Source organism: Ranitomeya variabilis, chromosome 1, assembly GCF_051348905.1.
Source record: "Ranitomeya variabilis isolate aRanVar5 chromosome 1, aRanVar5.hap1, whole genome shotgun sequence".
NCBI classification, from domain to species: Eukaryota; Metazoa; Chordata; class Amphibia; order Anura; family Dendrobatidae; genus Ranitomeya; species Ranitomeya variabilis.
This window is the reverse complement of record NC_135232.1, coordinates 68,802,349-68,828,096: the sequence shown is the minus strand read 5'-3', so window position 1 is coordinate 68,828,096 and position 25,748 is coordinate 68,802,349. Positions and strand designations below refer to the sequence as shown.

The following is a 25,748-nucleotide window of genomic DNA, read 5'->3' as shown; positions in this document are numbered from 1 at the left end:
TTTGATGGAATGGTCTGCAGGCGTCACATTGCGTTTGCAGAGCCCCTAATGTACCTAAACAGTAGAAACCCCCCCCAAATGTTGGGGTAAACCCCTGTTTGGGCGCACGGGAGAGCTCGGAAGGGAAGGAGCACTGTTTTACTTTTTCAACTCAGTATTGGCTGTAATTGAGATCGGAAGCCATGTCGCGTTAGGAGAGCCCTTGATGTGCCTAAACAGTGGAAACCCCCCAATTATAACTGAAACCCTAATCCAAACACACCCCTAACCCTAATCCCAACGGTAACCCTAACCACGCCTCTAACCCAGAAACACCCCTAACCCTAATCCCAACCCTATTCCCAACCGTATATGTAATCCAAACCCTAACCCTAACTTTAGCCTCAACCCTAACCCTAACTTTAGCCCCAACCCTAACTGTAGCCTTAACCCTAGCCCCAACCCTAGCCCCAACCTTAACCCTAACCCTAACCCTAACCCTAGCCCTAACCCTAGCCCTAACCCTAACCCTAACCCTAGCCCTAGCCCTAACCCTAAACCTAGCTCTAACCCTAACCCTAATGGGAAAATGGAAATAAATAAATTTTTTACATTTTTTTATTTTTCGCTAACTAAGGGGGTGATGAAGGGGGGTTTGATTTACTTTTATAGTGGGTTTTTTAGCGGATTTTTATGATTGGCAGCCGTCACACACTGAAAGACGCTTTTTATTGCTAAAAGTATTTTTTGCTTTACCACATTTTGAGAGCTATAATTTTTCCATATTTGAGTCCACAGAGTCATGTGAGGTCTTGTTTTTTGCGGGACGAGTTGCCGTTTTTATTGGTAACATGTTCGGGCACGGGAGATTTTTTTGATCGCTTTTTATTCCGATTTTTGTGAGGCAGAATGACCAAAAACCAGCTATTCATGAAATTCTTTTGGGGGAGGCGTTTATACCGTTCCGCGTTTGGTAAAATTGATAAAGCAGTTTTATTCTTCGGGTCAGTACGATTACAGCGATACCTCATTTATATCATTTTTTTATGTTTTGGCGCTTTTATACGATATAAACTATTTTATAGAAAAAATAATTATTTTGGCATCGCTTTATTCTGAGGACTATAACTTTTTTATTTTTTCGCTGATTATGCTGTATGGTGGCTCGTTTTTTGCGGGACAAGATGACGTTTTCAGTCGTACCATGGATATTTATATCCATCTTTTTTATCGCGTGTTATTCCACTTTTTGTTTGGCAGTATGAGAATAAAGCGTTGTTTTTTGCCTTGGTTTTTTTTTTTTTACGGTGTTCACTGAAGGGGTTAACTAGTGATATAGTTTTATAGGTGGGGTCATTACGGACGCGGCGATACTAAATATGTGTACTTTTATTGTTTGATTTTTTTAAATTTAGATAAAGAAATGTATTTATGGGAATAATATATATATATATTTTTTCTTTATTTAGGAATTTTTTTTTCTTTTTTTTTTTTACACATATGGAATTTTTTTTTTTACTTTTTTACTTTGTCCCAGGGGGGACATCACAGATCGCCGATTTGACAGCTTGCACAGCACTCTGTCAAATCGGCGATCTTACTTCCAGCAGTGCAGGCTGCAGCTTTCATCTTTCATCATTATATATATATATATATATATATATATATATATATATATATATATATATATATATATATATATATATATATATATATATATATATATATATGTACTGTAGGGATGTCACTCACTCAGGTGCGATGGCTGACACTCAGGAGGCACGTTCCTTTAAAGTTCAGAGGGTTTATTGCGTCATAAACCACATGGAAAAATAACAGCAAACCAAAATAGCCTTAAGTTCAGGAAAAGAAAACAAAGTGTCCAGTCCACCAGGCTCACTCTTGTAGCCTTAACACACTCAGGAGGGTTCCACCTCCACACGTATATCCCCTGTGTTAAGCATTTGCCTGTCTTATATAGGGCTAACCACACCCAGTAACCCATCACATGATTAGCCATGTGGTCTGACATCACCACAGGTCCTGGAACACACATATATACATGGTTATATACAACAAAGAAATACTCCGGGCTACATTACAGCAACAAGGCATTTATGTGGCACATACCTCCCGTCGACTACACACCCTTTAGCCCTGCTACAGTACATACTTGCACACCTCAATATTGAAGTGTTGGAATGATGGAAATCACAGGATGGATAGATATGCTAATGATAAACAAATGATTAAAAAAATGGAAACAAAAATCATCTCAATTTAATCAGTATCTAGTATGGGTGCCACACACAGAAATCCCCACACTCCTTGGCTGCTAGTAATGAGGATGTTGGTTGCGTGAGGAATTTTCTGTCATGCTGAAATTCTGTAATAAATCTGCCAAATATAAATTTATTCTTAAACCTGTAATTAAGGCTGGGGCTATATGGCGACTTTGCCCGCGCCACCTGCTTTGCAGCCAAAGTTTGCTATGTGTTTGCGGTACTTTGCAGCGCAGCATAAATCGGGTCACATTGAAACACCAAAGGTGCTGCAACTGCTACATGCAAGTCACAAAAAGTCCACCCATGTCGAATTTTGGTGACTTGCCTGTCGCAGCCGCAGTACTCTCGGGTTTGCAATATGACTCAATTAACTTGTACAGTTCTGCAATGTAGCAGCGTTTATATAGCAAACTTTGGAAGTTTCAATGGGTGTCGAGGCCAAAGTTGCCATGTAGTCATAACCTAAGGGTACTTTCACACTAGCGTTTTTTGCAATACGTCGCAATGCGTCGTTTTGGCGAAAAAACACATCCTGCAAAGTTGTCTGCAGGATGCGTTTTTTCCCCATTGACTACCATTAGCGACACATTGACATTGTTGTGTTATGGCGGACCGTCGACAGCAAAAAACGTTGCTTGCAACATTTTTTGCTGTGTCGAGAACGTCTTTTCCGAGCGCGCATGCGCGGCCGGAACTCCGCCCCCTCCTCCCCGCACCTCACAATGGGGCAGCGGATGCGCTGAAAATCAGCATCCGCTGCACCCGTTGTGCAGCGCAAACAACGCTAGCGTCGGTACGCTGGCTCGACGCACTGCGACGGGCCGAGTACGACGCTAGTGTGAAAGTAGCCTAAGTCTTCATCAAATTTAACTGCTAGTACTGTTAGAAATAGCCTCACCTACTGTGATAACACATCGGTTCTTCACGATCTCGCTGCAGAGTAACAGATGGAAGCTGGTACTTGAAGAAATTGACCTCAGGCTGTGCTTGTATAAAGTTGGGAATTTAGGCTGTAACTAGTTATGAGTGAACGTGCTATTGATGAGCGAATGTGCTCGGATAAGGTGTTATCGGAGCATGCTCGTGTGATAACCGAGTGTCGTCAGCGGGCTCAAAAAATATGTTCAAGTCCCCGCACCTGCATGTTTCGTGGCTGTTTGACAGCTGCAACACAAGCAGGGATTTCCTGTTTGTAGGTAATCTCTTCATGTGTTGCGGCTGTCAAACAGCGACGAGGCATGCAGGCGTGGGTACCTAAACATATTTTTCGAGCACGCTGAAGACACTCGGTTAGCACCCGAGCACGGTCAAATAAAACCTTATACCAGCACATTCGCTCATCAACAGCAGTAAACCATATTGGAAGTGCAAGGGCTGAAATCTCACTTTGACCCTATAGATATAAAAATGATGTAAAATATATAAATAATTCAGAAAATACTTGTATCTATCGGCTGGATACTCATGATTACCTCTCCTGTGTCTCCACTCTCCAAGGTGCAAACTGCCACTGCCCAACTTTCACTTGTCTCCACTCTCATAACAAGCAATCACAGAGCAGTTTTAATTTCTCCAACTACTCTGACAAAATGAAAGCTCATCTCTGAGTGGTTGCGTTAGTTTGTGCGACAAAGACAGTTTTTCATTTACAGTGGACTCTGCACACATCACTTTTTATTTCTGGCATTGGATGACACTTTATTTAGTTCAAGAAACACTGGGAAAAAATTATCAATTCTGTTTAATAGAATAACTATCTTTGTAGTCCACATCAACAAATCACAACGCAGCTTTAATTTTACCAGAGCTGTTTAAAAAATAAAAACTAAGCTCTTATTGGTTGCTATAGACAACCAATTTTCAACAGTTTTGCCTAGACATTAGCCTAGATATTTTTGACTACATATTAGCTTGCAACTGTAAGATGCTAGCAGGTACACGGGATGTTGTCACGGACAAGAGGCAGATCAAGAGTTAAGGTATTTATTTAACACAGAACACTACTCGCAGGGAATAGGGGGTTGAAGGGTGAAGGTAAGGGATGGGGCAGAACTGGGAGGATGGCAAGGTAGGTTAAGGATGAACGAAAGTTCAGTAATACAGAGGTTAAAATTATCAGACTGTAGTCTTCTGACATGAGGAAGTTCAAGGTCCAATGGTGGCACTGACAACAGCGGCACATGATGTCTCAGCGTTGTCTGTGACAGGCAGGAATCCAACGGTGGCACCGACAACGGCGGCGCGTGATGTCTCAACATAGTCTCTGTGTAGCCGGTAGTACCCCGTGCTTAAAGATGGCTAACACAGATCTGAGTCCACTGGGGGGAACCGCCGGAACAAAGCCTTGCTCCGTGGTGTACACAGGACCTTGGTAGAGGGGCTCTGGCCTTGCCGTCCTTCTCTCTCTCTCTCTATGTCGCACACTCAGTGCAGTCTCTGCCTTCAACTAGGGTCACCTCTTAGCGTGGAGGGTAGCGGGGAGCTGACAGTTGGTCGTCCACAAACGGTGGACCTATATGCAGGGGTCTGTCAAGTATGCAGTCACCCTTGTGCAGAGTGTGTGCGGTACTCACTATCACACCAGGAGCAGCACGCGGTTTAGCTCTGCTCTGCTGGCACGGCTCTGCACAGCTCCACTCTGCTGGCATGGCTCTGTATAGCTTGGCTCTAAGTACAAAAAAAGTTAATTCAGCTCACCCATTAGAAGTTAAATCGCTGTGGTGGTATCATCCGAGCACGGAAATGACATCTCTACCAGGACGTAGAAAATTGAAGAAGAAAAATATAGGAATCCAGCTCCAGGATGTAAAATATCAAAAAATACTTTATTCAAACATTTAAAAATTAGAACAAGGGCTTACAAATGACCAGCAAAATAGTTAGGGAGCAGCCATGGACAGCTGAACGCGTTTTGAACAACTGCTGTGTTCTTAGTCTTCAGTACAAAAGTGGAAAATCCACGCCTTCTTTACAGCTGTGCCCAACAGATGGAAGATAATTAGCAGACCACATGTGAAAATTACTAAAAAAAACAATTAATGAAATAGACAAGAAATGTTAAAAAAAAAAACACAAAACAAACACAAATGGAATAAATCTACACATGAAGGAGAAAAATAACAATATAACTATAATTAATAATATAACATCATTTCTTTTCTGAGATTCAATCCCAAAGGTGCCCTGGTATTAAGACAAAGGATCCAAAAGGCTTCTCTGTCACGCAGTTTCTTCTCTCTATCCCCACCTCGTATGTTTTTATAAATTTGTTCTATTGCAAAAACTCTCAAAGATGAGGTTTGTCTATAATGAAGCTTTATAAAATGAATAGAAGCGTTAGACACATGTCGAATGGCGGGTTGTACAATGTCATACAAATGTTCACGGAATCTGTCCTTGAGTTTTCTTATGGTAGAACCAACATAAAGCAGGCAGTTCACAATCTACACACTAAATGATGTAAACCACATAATCTGAATTGCAGTTTAAAAAACTTTTTAGAAATTTTTTTTTTTTTAACACAAGAAAAAGCTGCAGTTTTTTTTTGTATTTTTAAATGTTTGAATAAAGTATTTTTTGATATTTTACATCCTGGAGCCGGATTCCTACATGGCTTGGCTCTGCAAGACTCTGCTCTGCACAGCTCTCTCTGTTGGCGACCGGAGCTCCTTCTATGTGGTGCGTTGCCACACCGGTACCCTCTGGTGGGAGGAGGCAGGGTGCACTGCTCACCGCTCTTCAAATTGCTCTCTGCACTGCTCTCCGCACTGCACTTCTCCGGTGCCAGACTACTCTGCTTCACGCGCTTCCTTCTCTTATCCTCCTGATGATGCGCACCCTTTTCCGGTTCTCCTCACCTCCCTGGGACAGCAGGAAGCCCTGTCTCACTAGGGCTTCCCCCAGGCTGCAGAGGAAGGTCCACCTCTCTAAAGCTTCCCCCCAGGAACAGAGGATGCAGCCCTTTCAGTTCTGGACCCGGCATGCAGGTACCCACGGTCCGGTCTGTCTCCTTACACAACCAATTGGGAATTGTGAAATGTTATACACACATTGGCCCCCATTCATCACGACTTACGATGTTCATAGCCATCTTGATGAAGGGGTGTGCTGGAGTCAGAGGCTTCTGATTCATTAACAGGCACACACCTTAGGCTTTTCTGAAAAGCAGCGTGTGCCTCACCACAAATCATACTCCAGTCAGGTACTGGAGTAAGATATCTAGCGTAAGGTGTGCAACAGCTTGTCATGGTGTAGATGATCTGTGGAGTCACACTCCTATTCCATCCCCATCCCAACCCCACTACGCATTGCGCAAAAATTGAGCAACTTACCAAAGCGATATACTGGAATAATCACTTTGATGGCTTGGGGCTATGATATTTCTCAGGCATTTTTCCATAGACTTTTGTATAGAAAAAAAAACTTGAAGAATATGCAAAAAAAGCAAGTGCCTAAAAGTGTGTGGATAAAAAATGCTGCCAAAAAAAGTTAAAAAACACAAAGAACACACAGCATTTTAATACAAGAACTGAAAAAAATGCCATAGAAATTATATGTGAAGGTAGCTGTAGGTTTCCTGCACACAAAGGGAAAGCAGTGGCATTCCAACGGGTGAAATCAGAATAACTACTAGCATAAATGTACAGTTAAAACCTGCAGAGCGTATCAGTTTATTCTTTGGAAATTCTCCACTGTGTGTGCTACTGAAATACGAAGAAGGTTTTCAATTTGGAAGATCCAGATGGAAAATCTGCTGCATATGCAAACACTCTTAGACATCTTTTATAAATTAATCTGTAAGGGGGTAATTCATCAAGGAAATTCACGCCAGAAAAAAAAAAACGATTTGCACAAAGATTCACAATTTTTGCCATTTTTACATCATCTCTGACTCTTTTCTAAAAAGTGGTCCAAGCTTACAGGGAGGGGATGTGGGTCAACTCCAACCTACCAGACTCATCACAATTTAGACCAGAAAGTGGAATCAATTATAAGAAATCTCAGAAATTGAGCAGATTTTAGATTGTGGCATGTGGGTAATCCTAAAAGATGCCCCTACTTCATCTAGGCAAGTACTTCTTACCCATCTTGGTATATGGCCCTCATTCTGGTATTTGGCCCCCATTTTGCTATATGTCCCTCATCCTGGTATATAGCCTTCACCCTGGTATATGGCCCTTATCTGGGCCCTATCCTGGTATATGGCCCTAATCCTGGTCCCCAACCTGGTATATGTTCTCATCCTGTTATATGGCCTTCATACTGGCATATGGCTCGACCCTTATATATAGCCCTCATCCTGATATATTTCCCTCATCCTGGTATATGGCCCTCATATGGCCCGTATACTGGGCCCCATCCTGGTATATGGCCCTAATCCTACCCCAACCTGGTATATGTCTTCATCCTGGTATATGGCCCTCATACTGGTATATTTACTCCATCCTTGTATATGTCCGTCATTCTGATATATGGCCCCATCCTGGCATATGTTTCCCATCCTGGTATATAGCCCCATTCTGGTATATGTCTTTCAACCTGGTATATGTCCCTCTCCCTGGTATATGGCCCCCATTCTGGTGTATGGCCCCATTGTTGTTCAATTCAGAGAAAAAAACCAATAAACACTCCTACTCACCTTTCCAGAGCTCCCATGTGGCACGGTGTCCACTTCTGAAGCAAGCAGCTGACTTTCGGTGTGCGACAGGAAAGCATGACATCACTGCCATGCGCCCCTAGTCATGTGCATGCTGACATTATCTGCTGGCCTCTGATTGGCCAGTAGCATGTATTGCGGCGCACGGACCTGATGGGTCTGTACGCTGCAATACACTTCAGCTAATGGTACGTCCAAGGACTCACATCCAGTTGAAGTAGGGGCTAACATCAGCGGACCCCTCACCCGCTGGGCCCAGTTGCAGTGGTCGTTACACCCTTGAATCAGGCTGGGGAACGCCTGACCACAAGGGGTAATAATGGCAGATACTACATCAGCAGTTATAGAAGGGCCACATGCTTTTCTTACAATAATTGTGTAGAAGTCACAGAGATACACACAGTACCTTAGATTTCATGCACAGGAACATATTTTGGATTCATATCCCACATATTCTGAATATCTCTCTCATCGTGCTATAAAACCAGAGTGAGCGCTTCATATATACAATGACAGAGCTTTATTTAAGTAAAACCAGATAATTCATTGCAATTTGTTTTTGCTTTATATATAATTTTATGAGATTTTTACTTAGCCCACAGACCAACATGATCTGAGGCCTGTGGGTTAAAAATCTCATAAAACTATACAGTGGCTTGCAAAAGTATTCACCTCCCCTTGGCATTTTCGGTGTTTTCCTACCTCACAACCTGGAATATCCCTGTTTTTTGAGGGTTTGCAGCAGTTTATGTTAATAATATGCCTACAGCTGTGAATGTTTGGTTTTTGTTTTATTGTGAAGCAAACAACAAATGAGACAAAGTAACTGAGAACGTCAGTGTGTATAACTTTTCACCCCGCTAAAGTTAGTACTTTGTAGAGCCTCCTTTTGCTGCTATTATAGCTGCAAGACACTTTGGATAAGTCTCTATGAGCTTTCTACATCTTACCACTGGGATTTTTGCCCATTCCTCAAGGCGAAACTGCCTCATCTCCTTCAAGTTAGTTGGTTTCCTCTAGTGAACAGCAATATTCCAGTCTGACCTCAGATTCTCAATTGGATTAAGGTTTGGGCTTTGATTAGTCCACTCCAAAACTTTTACATGTTCCCTTAAACCACTTGAGTGTTGCTTTAGCAGTATGCTTTGGGTCATTGTCTTGTTGGAAAGTGAAACTCCATCCCAGTCTCAAATCACTGACAGACTGAAAAAGGTTTTGCTCAAGAATATCCCTGTATTTTACACCATCCATCTTACACTCAACACGGACCATTTTCCCTGTCTCTGATGTCAAAAAACATCCCACAGCATTGCCACCATCATGTTTGACTGTGGGAATGTTATTCTTGGGGCGATGAGCTGTGTTGGTTTCGCACCAGACATAGCATTTACCTTGGTGGCCAAAAAGTTAAATTTTGGCCTTATTTGACCACAGCACCTTCCTCCACACATTTGGGGAGTCTCTCATATGTCTTTGTGCAAACTCAAAACAAGCCTTACAATTTATGTATGTAAGTAAAAGTATTTTTCTGCCCACTCTTCCATGGAGTGTACTTCTTATTGTGGTTGTATGGACAGACACTACAGTCTCTGGCTAAGAACTCTGCAGTTCCTTGAGTTGTTCCTTTGGTCTCTGTACTGCCTTTCTGATTAATGCTCTCCTTGCCCAGGCTGAGAGTTTTGGCGGGCGGGTATGACTGTTGGGACCTCCACCGATCATGAGTACTGGAGTCTGAATTCCCTCATTTGTAACTGTCTTTGGGTTGAGATTAGTATGGTGCTTGACTTTCTCAAGCTTTCCATAGACAATGAATGGCGCAGTAGTGCCCGCGTTTGGGTTGGAAGCTAAAACCAGGAGTGGGTGAAAAATGCAGAAGTGGTGACGTGTTTCTATTATACTTTTCCTCTGATTGTTCAACTTCTGATTTTGGCTTATAAATACTGAAGTAAAATAAGGACCAAATACTGAACAAGCCTAAAGTGGTTTTCCGCTATCAACAACATGTTGCTAAATAATTGCAAACTTGTAAAATAACAAATGCAGATAGTACTCACTCTCAATGGGTCCAGCGCCAACTTCGCAGCCAGTAAAGCAAGACCAATGGAGCCGGCACTGGACCAGAAAAGTGTGAGTCATTTCTACATTTATTGCTTTAAAAGATTGCAAAAACTTGGGCTAATAATTTTTTTAAACTCCCTTAACCCCTTTCAGATGTTGGGCATAATAATACACCCACGTCGGAATCCTTCCCTTTGATGTTTGTTCAAGCGCTGAGCCCACATCTTTCCCGGCACATGACAGCTGTTTTGAACAGCTGACATGGGCCTCTAACAGCTCCACAATCCACCCGCAGCTGTTAACCCGTTAAATGCCACTGTCAATCTCTGACAGCGATATTTAACTTGCGCTTTCCGAAAGTGTGCCGGAAATCCCACCCATTGGTGACCCTGTCACGTGGTCGTGGGTCAACGATGGGTTGGCATGTCAACCAGAGGTCTCCAGCAGACCTCTGTGGTTGTCATAGCTGGATTTCTATGAGCGCCGCCCAGTGGCTCATAGCAACTGAGCATTTTTGCTACATGCAGGTGATCTAATCATCGTCTGTATGTAGCAGAGCCAGTTAAAGTACTGCAGCTTCTAGTCTCCCATGGAGACTATTGAAGCATGCAAAGAGTAAAAAAAAGTTTTAAAAAATATAAAAAAAAATAAAAATAAATAAAAATTCAAATCATCCCCCTTTCACCTCATTCAAAACAAAACAATACAAATAAATCAACCATACACATATTTGGGATCACCATGTACAGAATCACCAGATCTATCAATATAAAAAAATAATTATCCTGATCGCTAAATGGCATAAGGAGAACAAAATTAAAAACTCCAGTATTAAGTTTTTTGGTAGCAGCTAATATTGCAATAAAATGCAATAACAGGTGATCAAAAGATTGCATCTACACCAAAATGGTATCGATAAAAATGGCAGCTTGGCACGCAAAAAATTAGCCATCACCCAGACCCAAATCACAAAAATGGAGGCGCCGGATTTAAGAAGAACAGCGCGCAGGGGGCGGCGACCATCGCCTCAGAAGAGATGAGTGACGGCAGTTGGGCGCTTCACAGAGGAAGCTTCAGACCTGCCTCCAGGTACAAAGACAGGTATTTAGGGAAAATTATAAAACGCTTTATTGAGGGAATAACAGAAGCAAAAACTAAAAGAGCCACCTTGTTAGAATGCAGCATTACTGCTGCACAAGGTGGCTCTTTTAGTTTATAGGTGAGGGGGTGACAGTGGCCCTTTAAAACCAATGGTGTTTTAAAAGTACAACGTGTCTTGCAAAAACAAGCCCACACATGGCCATTTTGATAAAAAAAATAAAAAGACGGATTAAAATAATGGATATTATAATAATAATTAATAAAAAGAAATAGTGAATTAGTATAGAGAAATGAAAAGACAATTGTAAGACATAAAAGACGAGCCCTTAACAATAAAATAGGTGTTTTCCATGAGAGAAGCAATTAGTTTATATTGCGAAAGTTCAGTTTCTTGCATTATTTCCCCTCCAGTAGCAGCTCTGATATGAGGCTTTAACCACAAATGTGAACTTTGTTGTGGCATCTTATAGAATGATTTCCTATAGAAAACACACTGGCTGTGCGCATACAATGTCTTTTTCAGGCAGATTCACCCTCGAAAGCCGCCTGAAATACCTGTCAAAAAACATTCAAAAGAAGGACCATGTACATGTCTATGGTAAAGCGACTTGCTGAGCACATGTTCAGACTTTTGTTACTTCTTTTGGCAATTGGAAAGCTCAAAAGAACCCCAGAAGATGACCAGATGTCTTTAGGATGGTTTTACCATCATTTCTACATTATAAAATGCTAGCGGTTTTCTCACCATTTAATGGAGAGAAAAAAAAAATTGCTGGAAAACTACAGTAAAAAAGACTTCACAAAAAATAAGTTAAAATCCTTTAAAAAAAAGACGGAAGGGCTGGCCATCAATATCTGGTTTGTTGAGGGTGCAATAGCTGGTGCCGGTCAGCTGTTATTGGCACTGCAGTGGACGGGATTCTGCCAGGACACAGCAGCTCTGTCATTTACATATGATAAGGTGCTGGACTTGCTTGTAGTGCCTGGCCATGGCCACTATAGTTTTGATGGCGCTGCTGTGCTCCGGCAGCATCCATGAACTTTTGTCTGGCGGGGGTGCCGGGTGTCGCAGCATATTTGTGCCAACTCCATCACAGTATCTCCATATACAGTAGACTGTAGATGGAAGCAATATATACATTATTATGACACATATGAGCAGACATAACAAAATAGACCCACTATTACTTAGCGATAGTGCAGATGTCTCTTGGTTCACAGCGAATATAACATGCAGCAAGGTCAGTGGCAACTGGCAACCCATCTTTGGATATGGACAGTTGAGACGGTAACAGAAAAGTAAGGACTGATGGCGCCTGAGCCAAGCCAAGAGTGGCAACCTTCGTACATATTTCCTACGGGCTGAGGACAAATACTACATAAAAGCATATTGATAATGGGTTCCGGTGGGAATGATGATTGCACTTTTTAAAGTCCAATAATGCAATGTTTTTGTCAAAATCATCATATCTTCCTAACATGAGAAAAAAGAATGTTACATGCTCAAATGAAGTCACTACGATCTTCCCTCCTATGTATTTGGACTTTGCTTCTCCTGTTAATACATATTTGTTTATTTAGCCAAAAGGATGACCCCAGTGATTGGCTGCAGCGTTGTCAACATTATGTCACAATTTTCAATCACCAGAGCAGCGGTGGAGACTTAGTCCTGGGATTGTGAGTTACAGATAATTGTATTATTGTTAGCAAGGATATGATGATTTAGTAAAAAAAAAAAAAAAAAGGGATCATCCTTTTAATAACTTCAATTAATAATGGAGAGCCCAGATTACGTGTAAATGGGGGGTGTGCTGTAAAACAACTTCCTCTGGTCGCTTCCTGACTACATATATTTCAGAATAAATCTCCAGCTTCTGGTACACAATCAGTGAACTTCCAAGCATGGGATATATGATTTGTTGCAATTTAATCTTTGTTTGAAATGTATCTCTAGCCTTAAACGGGTCATTTTCTGAAGTTTTATTACAGTATACAGCCCCCTCAGGGTGTCAGCTGTTGGGTGAAGTCCAACAGCCAGACAAAGGTCATGGACGCTAAAAAACAGGAAGATGGAAAGCTCCAAATAATACAAATAATTTCTATGATTACTGCGAAAAGTAACCACTCAGGTTGGGTCATAAATATGGAGGACAGGAAAGATCATGAGTCTAGTCGAATTTGAGCACCAACAATGCATCATCCAACTACTCATTTGAGAATACATCATTATAAATTGATTATTTTTGGCTCCTTCCCCAGATACCACATGCAGAGGAAAATTCCTCACTAACAACTTGCAGACCATGACAATTAAAAAGCTATGGACACTCAAAAATAACATCTTTTAAATCAATGAATAAGTTCAGCCTAAATCTCAAAAGGTCACCTCCAGGCCCCTCTGCTTGACAGACATTATAAAGCATATACTGTATATCTGAATCTTAATATAAGATGCTGTGATATCTTATACTAGCACTAGACAGTAACCCTGGTGGCCGACAGTTCGACCTGGTGCAAATCTCACAGTAAGAGCAACAAGGAACCCCATATACGTCGGACATTTATAGACCAGTGACCATTTTAAAAGAAACAGGATTGTCCCACGTTCTGGTGAACTAAATTTACAATATAGGGAATAGACCAAGAATTTCACATGAAGAAACACTTGCACACGTGATCTATTCAATGGGTTGTCTCATGTTGTTTAACCCCCTTACCAACATATAATAATAATAATAATAATTTTTATTTATATAGCGCCAACATATTCCGCAGCGCTTTACAACTTATAGAGGGGACTTGTACAGACAATAGACATTACAGCATAACAGAAATCACAGTTCAAAATAGATACCAGGAGGAATGAGGGCCCTGCTCGCAAGCTTACAAACTATGAGGAAAAGGGGAGACACGAGAGGTGTCTCGTGTCTCCGCCAAACACAGCGCAAGTCGGAAGCTGGTGTATGGAGTGGCTCATGGAGCTGATGACTGTGTGTTACAGCCAGGACCTGCCTCTAACAACAGCGGGTGGTGTGAAGCGCCACCCACGATTGTTAACCTAATAAATTCCGCTGTCAAATTCTGACTGTGGCATTTAACACACGCCAGAATGGAGCATGTCATTCCATTCTCCCATAGATGCTACAGTGTTGTGATTGTGGGTTGCTATGACAGCTGGGGATCTGTTAAAGACGTCTGTGCTCCCTTGAAACTCTGCCTGTGACTGGGCTTCAAAGGAGAAACCATGATTTTTGCTATGGCATTGCTTTATATATCACAAACGATCAGATGTTGATCAAGTCCCCTAAGGGGACTAACAAGTACAGCAAAAAGTATAAAAAATTTTAAATAAACCTCTTTTCCCCCAAAAAACATAAAAGATATTAAAGAATATTTTTATATACATATATGCATTCAGGAACGTCCGAGCTATCAAAATATAAAAATAATTAAAAAAAACCCAACTGGTAAATTACGGTAATATGGAGAAAGGGAAAAAATCAAGAATGCCAGTTTTACGGTTTTTTTTATTGCTGATGCTGCAGTATCACAGAAAAATGCTGTAATAAACGGTCAAAAAGTCATAACTATCCCAAAATAGTCTCCATAAAAACATAAAAAATAAGCCCTCACACAGCTTTATCAACCAAAAAATGAAAATGTTACGGGTCTCGGAATATGGCGACAGGACCACCAAAATTTTTTCTTTTCAAACTTCTCATTTTTTTAAATTAAAAATTAACCCCTTAATCCCATATGACGTACTATCCCATCAAGGTGACCTGGGACTTAATTCCCAGTGACGGGATAGTACGTCATAGCCGATCGCGGCCGGGTGTCAGCTGACTATCGCAGCTGACATCCGGCACTATGTGCCAGGAGCGGTCACGGACCGTCCCCAGCACATTAACCCCCGGCACACCGCTATCAAACATGATCGCGGTGTGCCGGCGGTACAGGGAAGCATCGCGCAGGGAGGGGGCTCCCTGCGGGCTTCCTTGAGACCCCCGGAGCAACGCGATGTGATCGGGTTGCTGCGAGGGTCTCTTACCTCCTATCCCTGCAGGCCCCAGATCCAAAATGGCCGCGGGGCTGCATCCGGGTCCTGCAGGGATTACTTCCGGGTGCAGACCATGCTCTGGTAAGCCTGCAGCACTGTAAGTCAGATCGCCGATCTGACAGAGTGCTGTGCAAACTGTCAGATCGGCGATCTGTGATGTCCCCCCCTGGGACAAAGTAAAAAAGTTAAAAAAAAAAACTTCCACATGTGTAAAAAAAAAAAAAAAAAAAATTCCTAAATAAATAAATAAATAAAAAACATTGTTCCCATAAATACATTTCTTTATCTAAATAAAAAAAAAAAAACCAATAAAAGTACACATATTTAGTATCGCCACGTCCGTAACGACCCAACCTATAAAACTGTCCCACTAGTTAACCCCTTCAGTGAACACCGTAAGAAAAAAAATGAGCCAAAAAACAACGCTTTATTATCATACCGCTGAACAAAAAGTGGAATAACACGCGATCAAAAAGATGGATATAAATAACCATGGTACCGCTGAAAATGTCATCTTGTCCCGCAAAAAACGAGCCGCAACACAGCATCATAAGCAAAAAAATAAAAAGTTATAGTCCTCAGAATAAAGCGATGCCAAAATAATTATTTTTTCTATAAAATAGCTTTTATCATATAAAAGTGCCAAAACATAAAAAAATGATATAAATGAGATATCGCTGTAATTGTACTGACCCAATGAATAAAACTGCTTTATCAATTTTACCAAACGTGGAACAGTATAAACGCCTCCCCCAAAAGAAATTCATGAATAGCTGGTTTTTAGTCATTCTGCCTCACTAAAATCGGAATAAAAAGTGATCAAAAAATGTCATGTGCCCGAAAATGTTACCAATAAAAACGTCAACTCGTCCCGCAAAAAACAAGACCTCACGTGACTCTGTGGACCAAAATATGGAAAAATTATAGGTCTCAAAATGTGGAGACGCAAAAACTTTTTTGCTATAAAAAGCGTCTTTTAGTGTGTGACAGCTGCCAATCATAAAAATCCGATATAAAAAAACACTATAAAAGTAAATCAAACCCCCCTTCATCACCCCTTTAGTTAGGGAAAAATAATGAAATTTAAAAAATGTATTTATTTCCATTTTCCCATTAGGATTAGGGCTAGGGTTAGGGCTAGGGTTAGGGCTAGAGTTAGGGTTAGGGCTTGGGTTAGGGCTAGGGTTAGGGCTAAGTTAAGGGCTAGGGTTAGGGCTAGGGTTAGGGCTAGGGTTAGGGTTAGGGTTGGGGCTAGGGTTGGAGCTAAATTTAGGGTTGGGGCTAAAGTTAGGGTTAGGATTGGGGCTAAAGTTAGGGTTAGGGTTGGGGCTAAAGTTAGGGTTAGGGTTTGGATTACATTTACGGTGGGGATTAGGGTTGGGTGTGTCAGGGTTAGGGGTGTGGTTAGGGTTACCGTTAGGATTAGGGTTAGGGGTGTGTTTGGGTTAGGGTTTCAGGTAGAATTAGGGAGTTTCCACTGTTCAGGCACATCAGGGGCTCTCCAAACGCGACATGGCGTGCGATCTCAATTCCAGCCAATTCTACGTTGAAAAAGTAAAACAGTGCTCCTTCCCTTCCGAGCTCTCCCGTGCGCCCAAACAGGTGTTTACCCCAACATATGGGATATCAGCGTACTCGGGACAAATTAGACAACAACTTTTGGGGTCCAAGTTCTCTTGTTATCTTTGGGAAAATAAAAATTTGGGGGCTAAAAATCATTTTTGTGGGAAAAAAAAGGATTTTTTATTTTCACGGCTCAGCGTTGTAAACTGTAGTGAAACACTTGGGGGTTCAAAGTTCTCACAACATATCTAGATAAGTTCCTTGGGAGGTCTAGTTTCCAATATAGGGTCACTTGTGGGGGGGTTTCTACTGTTTGGGTACATCAGGGGCTCTACAAATGCAACGTGACACCTGCAGACCAATCCATCTAAGTCTGCATTCCAAATGGCGCTCCTTCCCTTCCGAGCTCTCCCGTGCGCCCAAACAGGTGTTTACTAGGGTTGAGCGAAACGGGTCGGCCATTTTCAGAAGTCGACGACTTTTGGCAAAGTCGGGTTTCATGAAACCCGACCTGACCCCTGTGTGGGGTCGGCCATGAGGTCGGCGATCTTCTGAATCTGGTATCGGAATTCCGATACCGAGTTCCGATATGTTTGCGATATCGGGAATCGGTATTGGAATCCATATTTAAGTGTAAAATAAAGAATCAAAATAAAAAATATTGATATACTCAACCTCGGACGCGCCCTGGTACTAACCGGCAGCCTTCCTTCCTAAGAATGAGCGCGTGAATGACCTGCGGTGACGTCGCGGCTTGTGATTGGTCGCGTGAGCGGTCACATGGGCGGTCACGCGACCAATCACAAGCCGCGACATCATCTAAGGTCCTTCATGCGCTCATTCTTAGGAAGGAAGGCTGCCGGAAAGAAGCAGGGCGCGTCCGAGGGTGAGTATATACCTAATAGGAATATACTCACCCTCGGACGCGCCCTGCTTCTTTCCGGCAGCCTTCCTTCCTAAGAATGAGCGCGTGAAGGACCTTAGATGACGTCGTGGCTTGTGATTGGTCGCGTGACCGCCCATGTGACCGCTCACGCGACCAACCACAAGCCGCGACATCACCGCAGGCCATTCACGCACTCATTCTTAGGAAGGAAGGCTGCCGGTTAGTACCAGGGCGCGTCCGAGGGTGAGTATATCAATATTTTTTATTTTGATTCTTTATTTTACACATTAATATGGATCCCAGGGCCTGAAGGAGAGTTTCCTCTCCTTCAGACCCTGGGAGCCATAGTATCCCATTGCACTGCATTGGGTTTCGTGTTTCGGCTGACCCCGACTTTTTTATAGGATCGGCCGATTTCACTCGACCCGACTTTTGAGAAAGTCGGGTTTCGTGAAACCCGACCCGATCCTATAAAAATAAAAGTCGCTCAACCCTAGTGTTTACCCCAACATATGGGGTATCAGCGTACTCGGGACAAATTGGACAACAACTTTTGGGGTCCAAGTTCTCTTGTTATCTTTGGGAAAATAAAAATTTGGGGGGCTAAAAATCTTTTTTGTGGGAAAAAAAAGGATTTTTTATTTTCACGGCTCTGCGTTGTAAACTGTAGTGAAACACTTGGGGGTTCAAAGTTCTCACAACATATCTAAATAAGTTCCTTGGGAGGTCTAGTTTCCAATATGGGGTCACTTGTGGGGGGTTTCTACTGTTTGGGTACATCAGGGGCTCTACAAATGCAACGTGACGCCTGCAGACCAATCCATCTAAGTCTGCATTCCAAATGGCGCTCCTTCCCTTTCGAGCTCTGCCATGCGCCCAAACAGTGGTTCCCCCCCACATGTGGGGTATCAGCGTACTCAGGACAAATTGCACAACAACTTTCGGGGTCCAATTTATCCTGTTCCCCTTGTGAAAATACAAAACTGGGGGCTAAAAAATCATTTTTGTGAAAAAAAAATGTTTTTTATTTTCACGGCTCTGCGTTATAAACTATAGTGAAACACTTGGGGGTTCAAAGTTCTCACAACACATCTAGATAAGTTCCTTGGGAGGACTAGTTTCCAATATGGGGTCACTTGTGGGGGTTTCTACTGTTTGGGTACATCAGGGGCTCTAGAAATGCAACGTGACGCCTTCAGACCAATCCATCTAAGTCTGCATTCCAAATGGCGCTCCTTCCCTTCCGAGCTCTGCCATGCGCCCAAACAGTGGTTCCCCCCACATATGGGGTATCAGCGTACTCAGGACAAATTGCACAACAGCTTTTGGGGTCCAATTTCTTCTCTTACCCTTGGGAAAATAAAAAATTGGGGGTGAAAAGATCATTTTTGTGAAAAAATATGATTTTTTATTTTTACGGCCCTGCATTATAAATTTCTGTGAAGCACTTGGTGGGTCAAAGTGCCCACCACACATCTAGATAAGTTCCTTAGGGGGTCTACTTTCCAAAATGGTGTCACTTGTGGGGGGTTTCAATGTTTACGCACATCAGGGGCTCTCCAAACGCAACATGGCGTCCCATCTCAATTCCAGTCAATTTTGCATTGAAAAGTAAAATGGCGCTCCTTTCCTTCCGAGCTCTGCCATGCGCCCAAACAGTGGTTTACCCCCACATATAGGGTATCAGCATACTCAGGACAAATTGTACAACAACTTTTGGGATCCATTTTCTCCTGTTACCCTTGGTAAAATAAAACAAATTGGTGCTGAAATAAATTTTGTGTGAAAAAAAGTTAAATGTTCATTTTTATCTAAACTTTCCAAAAATTCCTGTGAAACACCTGAAGGGTTAATAAACTTCTTGAATGTGGTTTTGAGCACCTTGAGGGGTGCAGTTTTTAGAATGGTGTCACACTTGGGTATTTTCTATCATATAGACCCCTCAAAATGACTTCAAATGAGATGTGGTCCCTAAAAAAAATGGTGGTGTAAAAATGAGAAATTGCTGGTCAACTTTTAACCCTTATAACTCCCTAACAAAAAAAAATTTTGGTTCCAAAATTGTGCTGATGTAAAGTAGACATGTGGGACATGTTACTTATTAAGTATTTTGTGTGACATATCTCTGATTTAATTGCATAAAAATTCAAAGTTGGAAAATTGCTAAATTTTCAAAATTTTCGCCAAAATTTGTTTTTTTTCACAAATAAATGCAGGTAATATCAAAGAAATTTTACCACTATCATGAAGTACAATATGTCTTAAGAAAATGTCAGAATCACCAGGATCCGTTGAAGTGTTCCAGAGTTATAACCTCATAAAGGGACAGTGGTCAGAATTGTAAAAATTGGCCCGGTCATTAACGTGCAAACCACCCTCGGGGCTTAAGGGGTTAAACAAGTTTAGTATTGCTGTAATCGTAAATTGATGAGGAAAATCACATTGCGAGGTCATTTTTACCACACAATCTATGCAGTAAAAACAATTCCCAAAAAACATTGTGAGAATTGCATTTTTTTTTCACAATTTCACAACACTTGGATTTTTTTTCCCCCCGTTTTACAGTGCACTATGTGGTAAAATGGATGGTATCATTCAAAATTACAACTAGTTCAGGAGAAAAAAAATCCCTCATATGTCTATGAGGACAGAAAAATAAAAAAGTTATGACTCTGGAAAAAGGGGAGGAGTAAATGAAAATGCAAAAACGGAAACTGGCTGCTTCGAGAAAGGGTTAATGGAAAAATTTGCAACATAAAGACGAGCAACTTTGCTTTTTATGTCTTATTAAAAATTATCCATGTTCTCAAGAATTAAGGGATTTTAAATTCTATGGTGTATTGCTCTTTGCCTAGGATACCGACCACCTCTACAGTCTATCAGACAAGGAGTCTGCACTTACAAGCATTTTGCTTTTAAGCTTGTAAGCACTGTTCTGAAGCTGGTCAAAACACTGGATCCAGCCATCTTTAGTGTTCCTGTGCCCTTTTCATGCAAAGTTCCCTCTGCCTGAAGCATGTGAGAGCACACATATGGGGCCGATGGCACAACTGTCGTCTGAAGGTCAATTAGGAGCACATTGAGCCCGGTAAACAGGGAGTCAGTGGAGCAGAGAGCTCTTGAACACAGAAGATGAGTGTACTTCTTTAAGTAAGAAAAAGTAGCTGCAAACTCCCCAGTTACAGTATCCTGATCCAAAGACCTACTTATGATCCAATGAATAAAGAAAACCGCAATTCTTCAGTAGAACACCTTGATTAATCTGAAGTGCTGCAGTTTTCTTCACTCATACACTTCGCTCCAGATGCCATAAGAGGGGTTTCTTGCTTGGGACCTCCATTTTTGCGCTAGAACTTTTCAATTGTGGCTCCCATCATGTTCGATGACCATTTATTCAATGAGTCAACCCCATTAAGTGGTGTTTGGTATCTTTGTAGATCTGGAATATATTGTATTTGGTGTACAATTATGTACATGTCAGGTCTTTGGTTTCTGGTGCCTGTGGCTCAATATCTGTAGCTTGTGGGATAATAAATGATGGGTTATTGGCTGGCTATTGTGATACTTCATTTATTGAGCAAAATTTGATGTTTCCTAAATTACTTTCACTAGAATGGAGGTTAACACTGGTAATTGTGCCCCTATCACCACCCCGTTCTTAAGCCGGATGGAAATGAAACAAAGGCTTAATGGTCTTTTGAACCGGTAAGTTTGGCAACAGGTACTTTTAAGAAGTTTCACAATAAGACCCTTCAAATCGGCCTCATTTCTTCCAGATAGGGTTACATTTTTATCGTGTAGTGCAAGACTAACTTAGTGGTCCACAGATGTCCAAACACATTAGATAGCTGTCAGATGGCAGCTATCTTTTCCAACTCCCCTTTGCTCTCTGAGAGATGTAACCAAAGTCATTTAGCAACGATTTATCCCACCCGCTGAACAAAAGGATTGAACCATTGAATTCAAACTGCCTGATCCTTTTATCCATCAACATATTCTGTTGGGGAGACAGTCAGGAGGCCCCCATACACATTACATGGTCTACTAATCCGGATTTTGGACCAATCCTTGCTTTTATTTTATTGGGTGCCTTTATTCTGAATCTTTCCTTATGCCCAAAATATCTTTTTTATTATATTTTTGTTATATGTTTGAATAGGTTTTAATAACTTATTTTAATTGTATTTTTTTTATTAGCTAGCACTTTATAGTCTTTTATATGTTTCCTTGTAATAAATTCTTCAAACCATGTGTTGTCCTTGGCTACTCAGCACAGCAGTAAACAGGCTTTTCTTGATTCACCAAACCACCAGAGATCCTGCGATGAGGCCTCCATAGATCTAGCAGACAACAATTGCATTTGAAGTTGGTCTTTGATATTTTTTGGGATTTATACTCTGATGAGTTGAAACATAAATTATTTTTTTCACGAGGCCGATGCAGACTCTCCAGAGCTAACCACTAACCAGGAGATACATTTTACACATCACTGTTTAAGTGGTGATGTGCACAGAATATTGGGCCTACCTTCTACACAACCCAACTCTACCAGACCTAGACAACAGGTCCCTTTGCTGACTCACTATTCACTATATGACCTAAGCTCCAGGTCCTATTTGGCAAAGACACCTAAGTGCACCTTCTCTGAATTTGGGACTTTATGAGCTAAGCACTTTGTGCAATTATGTACTCTTTACCATTTAAAAGATCCTTGTGGAGTTTTTGAGATTGCGCAATTTCCTGAATTTCAAGTATTTGAATTTAATTATACATTATTATTTCATTATTGATTCATTCTTTAACTTACCTTTGTGATCATGAGATTATTATTCAGGTTGCTCTGAATTGGGACTCTACGATCATTTGTAGGTCAGTGAGATAATAATTGCTATTACCTATCCAATGTGTAATTAAGCATTTCATAATACAATATATTGGAGCCATTTCTTATGTGATGAAAGCATGGAATTTCTTCGAGATGAACAGGCTAATTTATATATAGCTTCATTCCAGTTCTGGCACATCGGATTACTAAAGCATATTCATTGTTCTAGGACCTACACAACAATAGCACTAGTTTAATTAGTAAAAATGTTCTGATTTCGTTCTTCTAAGGCCGTCACTGTACCTAATGGGCTATTATAGGATAGCATAGGCATACTGGGTCCATGTCATTTACCTTACTGAATATAATGTGGAGATAATGAGTTGCTATGGATTTGACTTTGGTCTATACCTGATAGTACAGTTAATTTTTTTTCTTAAATCCATGCAACAGTGGACAAAAATCATTTTTGTATTTTTTTTTTTTAATTTTGCTTCCTGTAGCTCCAGTTGCATGCATTAAAATAAGAAAAGAAAAAACTGTCCAGAAAGGTGGACAACCTCTTTGAAGAGATTCCCAGGAATCTATCCTTAACGCATATCCAGGGATATGAACTTTGCAGCAATAAGTTCTGAGATTGGTACCCAAAGTCAGAAGGACAGATGTCAGGAAAGGTGGAGTACAATTACAAAGAATGACAAGCCAAGGTAAAGACTGGCGGAGTTCTGGCCCAGACAGGCGAAAGGTCAGGGCAATCAGTAGACAAGTAGACGTTGTCAAAAAACAAACGGTGAAATTCCAACACACTGAAGAGAAAAACAACTTACCACTCAGGCAGTGGTGACTGAGTAAGTGTCCTTCACACAGAGTGTTATAAGAAGTAAAATGATTTTGATGTGAGCTGGTCTTGTAAAAAAAATCACAAGCAAGACTCTGGGGAACACTAAACGAGGGAAGACCAGAGAATGTCTGTAGGTGAGAGGCTGTACTCAAGGCTCCTGGCCGATGGATGTGAAGTTCGCACAAACTCTAAAAATGTTATAATCACATAGTTGAAATTGGGTTTCACTGGCAACAAACAGACATCTTGAAAATGATGAGGACTGAAAAGGGGTATTCCCATCTCCACCATCCTATCCTAATATGTAGTAGGTGTAATAATAATATTATCAGAAAATACTTCCAATTAGAAATGCAGTACATTCTGATTCGCTATGTCGCTTTCCACATGTTCAGGGCATTGCAGTAGCCCAGAAATTCATGGTTACCAGCACTCATATAATGACAGATAGTTAGTTAGCTTCTAGTGGTCATAATCATGGGTCCCTAAACTACTGCCATGCCCTGCACATGGGGAAGGCAACATAGCGAATAAAATAAAACTATAATACATTTTTTATTATAGGTATTTGCTAATATTATTATTACACCTACAACATATAGGGATACGATCTTGGATATGGGAATACCCCTTTAAAACATAAAGTACAGGGTGATCATAAAAGATTCATTGGTTTTCGAGGAGATATATCTAAAAAATTTATTACATGTACAATAGTGAATGGCAAATGATAATGAACATAAAGTCTCCAAGTTTAGCACATAATGTTTACAAATGTATGTGTCCTCCTTTTGTCGCACAACACATACCTGTGCAGTAATCCAGTTGGACCCAAACACGATGCAGCATGTCCCCATAAATGATTATTGGAGTGGCGGTAATGTGGTCCTGGAGCTCATCCAGTGTTGCTGGCAAAGGCGGCACGTAAACGATGTCTTTGACATACTCCCAAAGGAAGGAGTCACAACCTGTCAGACCAGGTGGGTCAATTTCAAACTGTCTTTGAAACGCTCACTGCACAAAAACAAATAATTTACACTTCTCATACTCTAAAACACAAATTGCTTTCTTTTGCATAGTTGTTATTTTGGGATCTGATGCCATCCTGCCAAATGTTTAATCACAAGCGAGTCTGCACATGTGAGTTACAAAATTGGAGATGTAACCTTTCGATACGTTATTATTAGTGCATATGAAATGTATGTCTTTTCAGCAATATGAATGCAAAATCCAATGATGAATCTTTTATAATAACCCTATATATTGGACAATTTGGACTTCACAACGTCTAATGCAATGCTAAAATAATTTTATAGGCTTCAATATTAAAGTAACATTCATGCAAAAGTAGATTCAACATTTGTTAACTACTGTTTCTTTTCTTTCTTTTTTTTTACATGACATTATTGGAAAGCTGACTAAGTCAAATATTTGACTGCTCTCCCGCTCATTTGAGAACATCAGGGGATCTTTAAGATTTTGTCATCCCAGTATATATAACTATGGTTAGTCACAACAGCAATGTGAATAAAAGCATAAAAGTGGTCTCCAAAAATTTAGATATGAGTAAACGGCAGGAAAATGTGGTTAAAGGTATATGAAACCCCCTAAGATGTGGAGCTGAAAGTTTTAACCATAAAAAACATTGTCTGATGGATGACAGGAGCTCGGAGTAAGCCAACTAATGAGGAATAGGACTCGTCAGGAGCCTTGTGCCAAATGAATCTTACTAACGTTAGGAGCTACAAGTCTACACAAGGCAAGTTCAGGGCAGATGTTTATAGAGGAAGAAGACTTTTAAGCCTGAGTAATAAACAGGTCTTAAAAAATAATGAAAGTTTAGAAGATAATTATTGTATGACCTACAAATGTTAGCTATCTTCTTTCACTCCACTAAAGATGAGCAAGGACTAAAATGCTCGAATTCTTGTTACTTGAACCGAGTGCCTTATTCAAATACTGTGTACAAACTGTAGTCGCGTTACTCCTACACTCATAAAAGCTCTGCACACAGTGCAAAGCCTGCCAATAATTAGCAACTGGAGTGCCTCCCAAAAAAAAGTAAGTGTAGAAAGAAGAAAGTGTAGTTGTGGTACATCTGTACTCATAAAGGCTTTGTGCAAAGTGCAAAACCTGGAAAAAATTACAAGTAGAGTCATCCAGTCATCTATAGACCCTAGAAGGTATAAACTGGCAGGCCTCATTTAAATATTGAATATTAAAAACACTTTATGTGCTGCTGTCATCTATTGGTGTGGAAAATTCTGATCTAATCCAGGCTTTGTTCCTTGTTATCAGAGTCAGCCTGTCAGCACTTTCTATTGGTAGGTGAAAGTACCTGTCCGTTATGACCCCTCTGGTGGCACTAAAAATGTGCTCTGAGAAGACTCTAGTGACAGGGCAGCACAACACCTTCAAGGCATAGAGGGACAGCTCATTCCAGGTGTCCAGCTTTGAGACCCAATAGCTAAATGTCGCAGAGGAATTAGGGTGT

General features: G+C 41.0%; 1 long non-coding RNA gene across 1 annotated transcript; it reads left to right on the top strand.

The window, feature by feature from the left end:
* Positions 1-4,130: 4,130 nt before the first annotated feature.
* Positions 4,131-24,865, top strand: LOC143793719 (uncharacterized). The gene is made up of 5 exons (XR_013220220.1): positions 4,131-4,243; positions 12,661-12,756; positions 21,201-21,293; positions 22,917-23,261; positions 24,669-24,865. It is a non-coding gene; the product is annotated as an uncharacterized LOC143793719 (long non-coding RNA).
* The last annotated feature ends 883 nt before the right edge of the window (positions 24,866-25,748 follow it).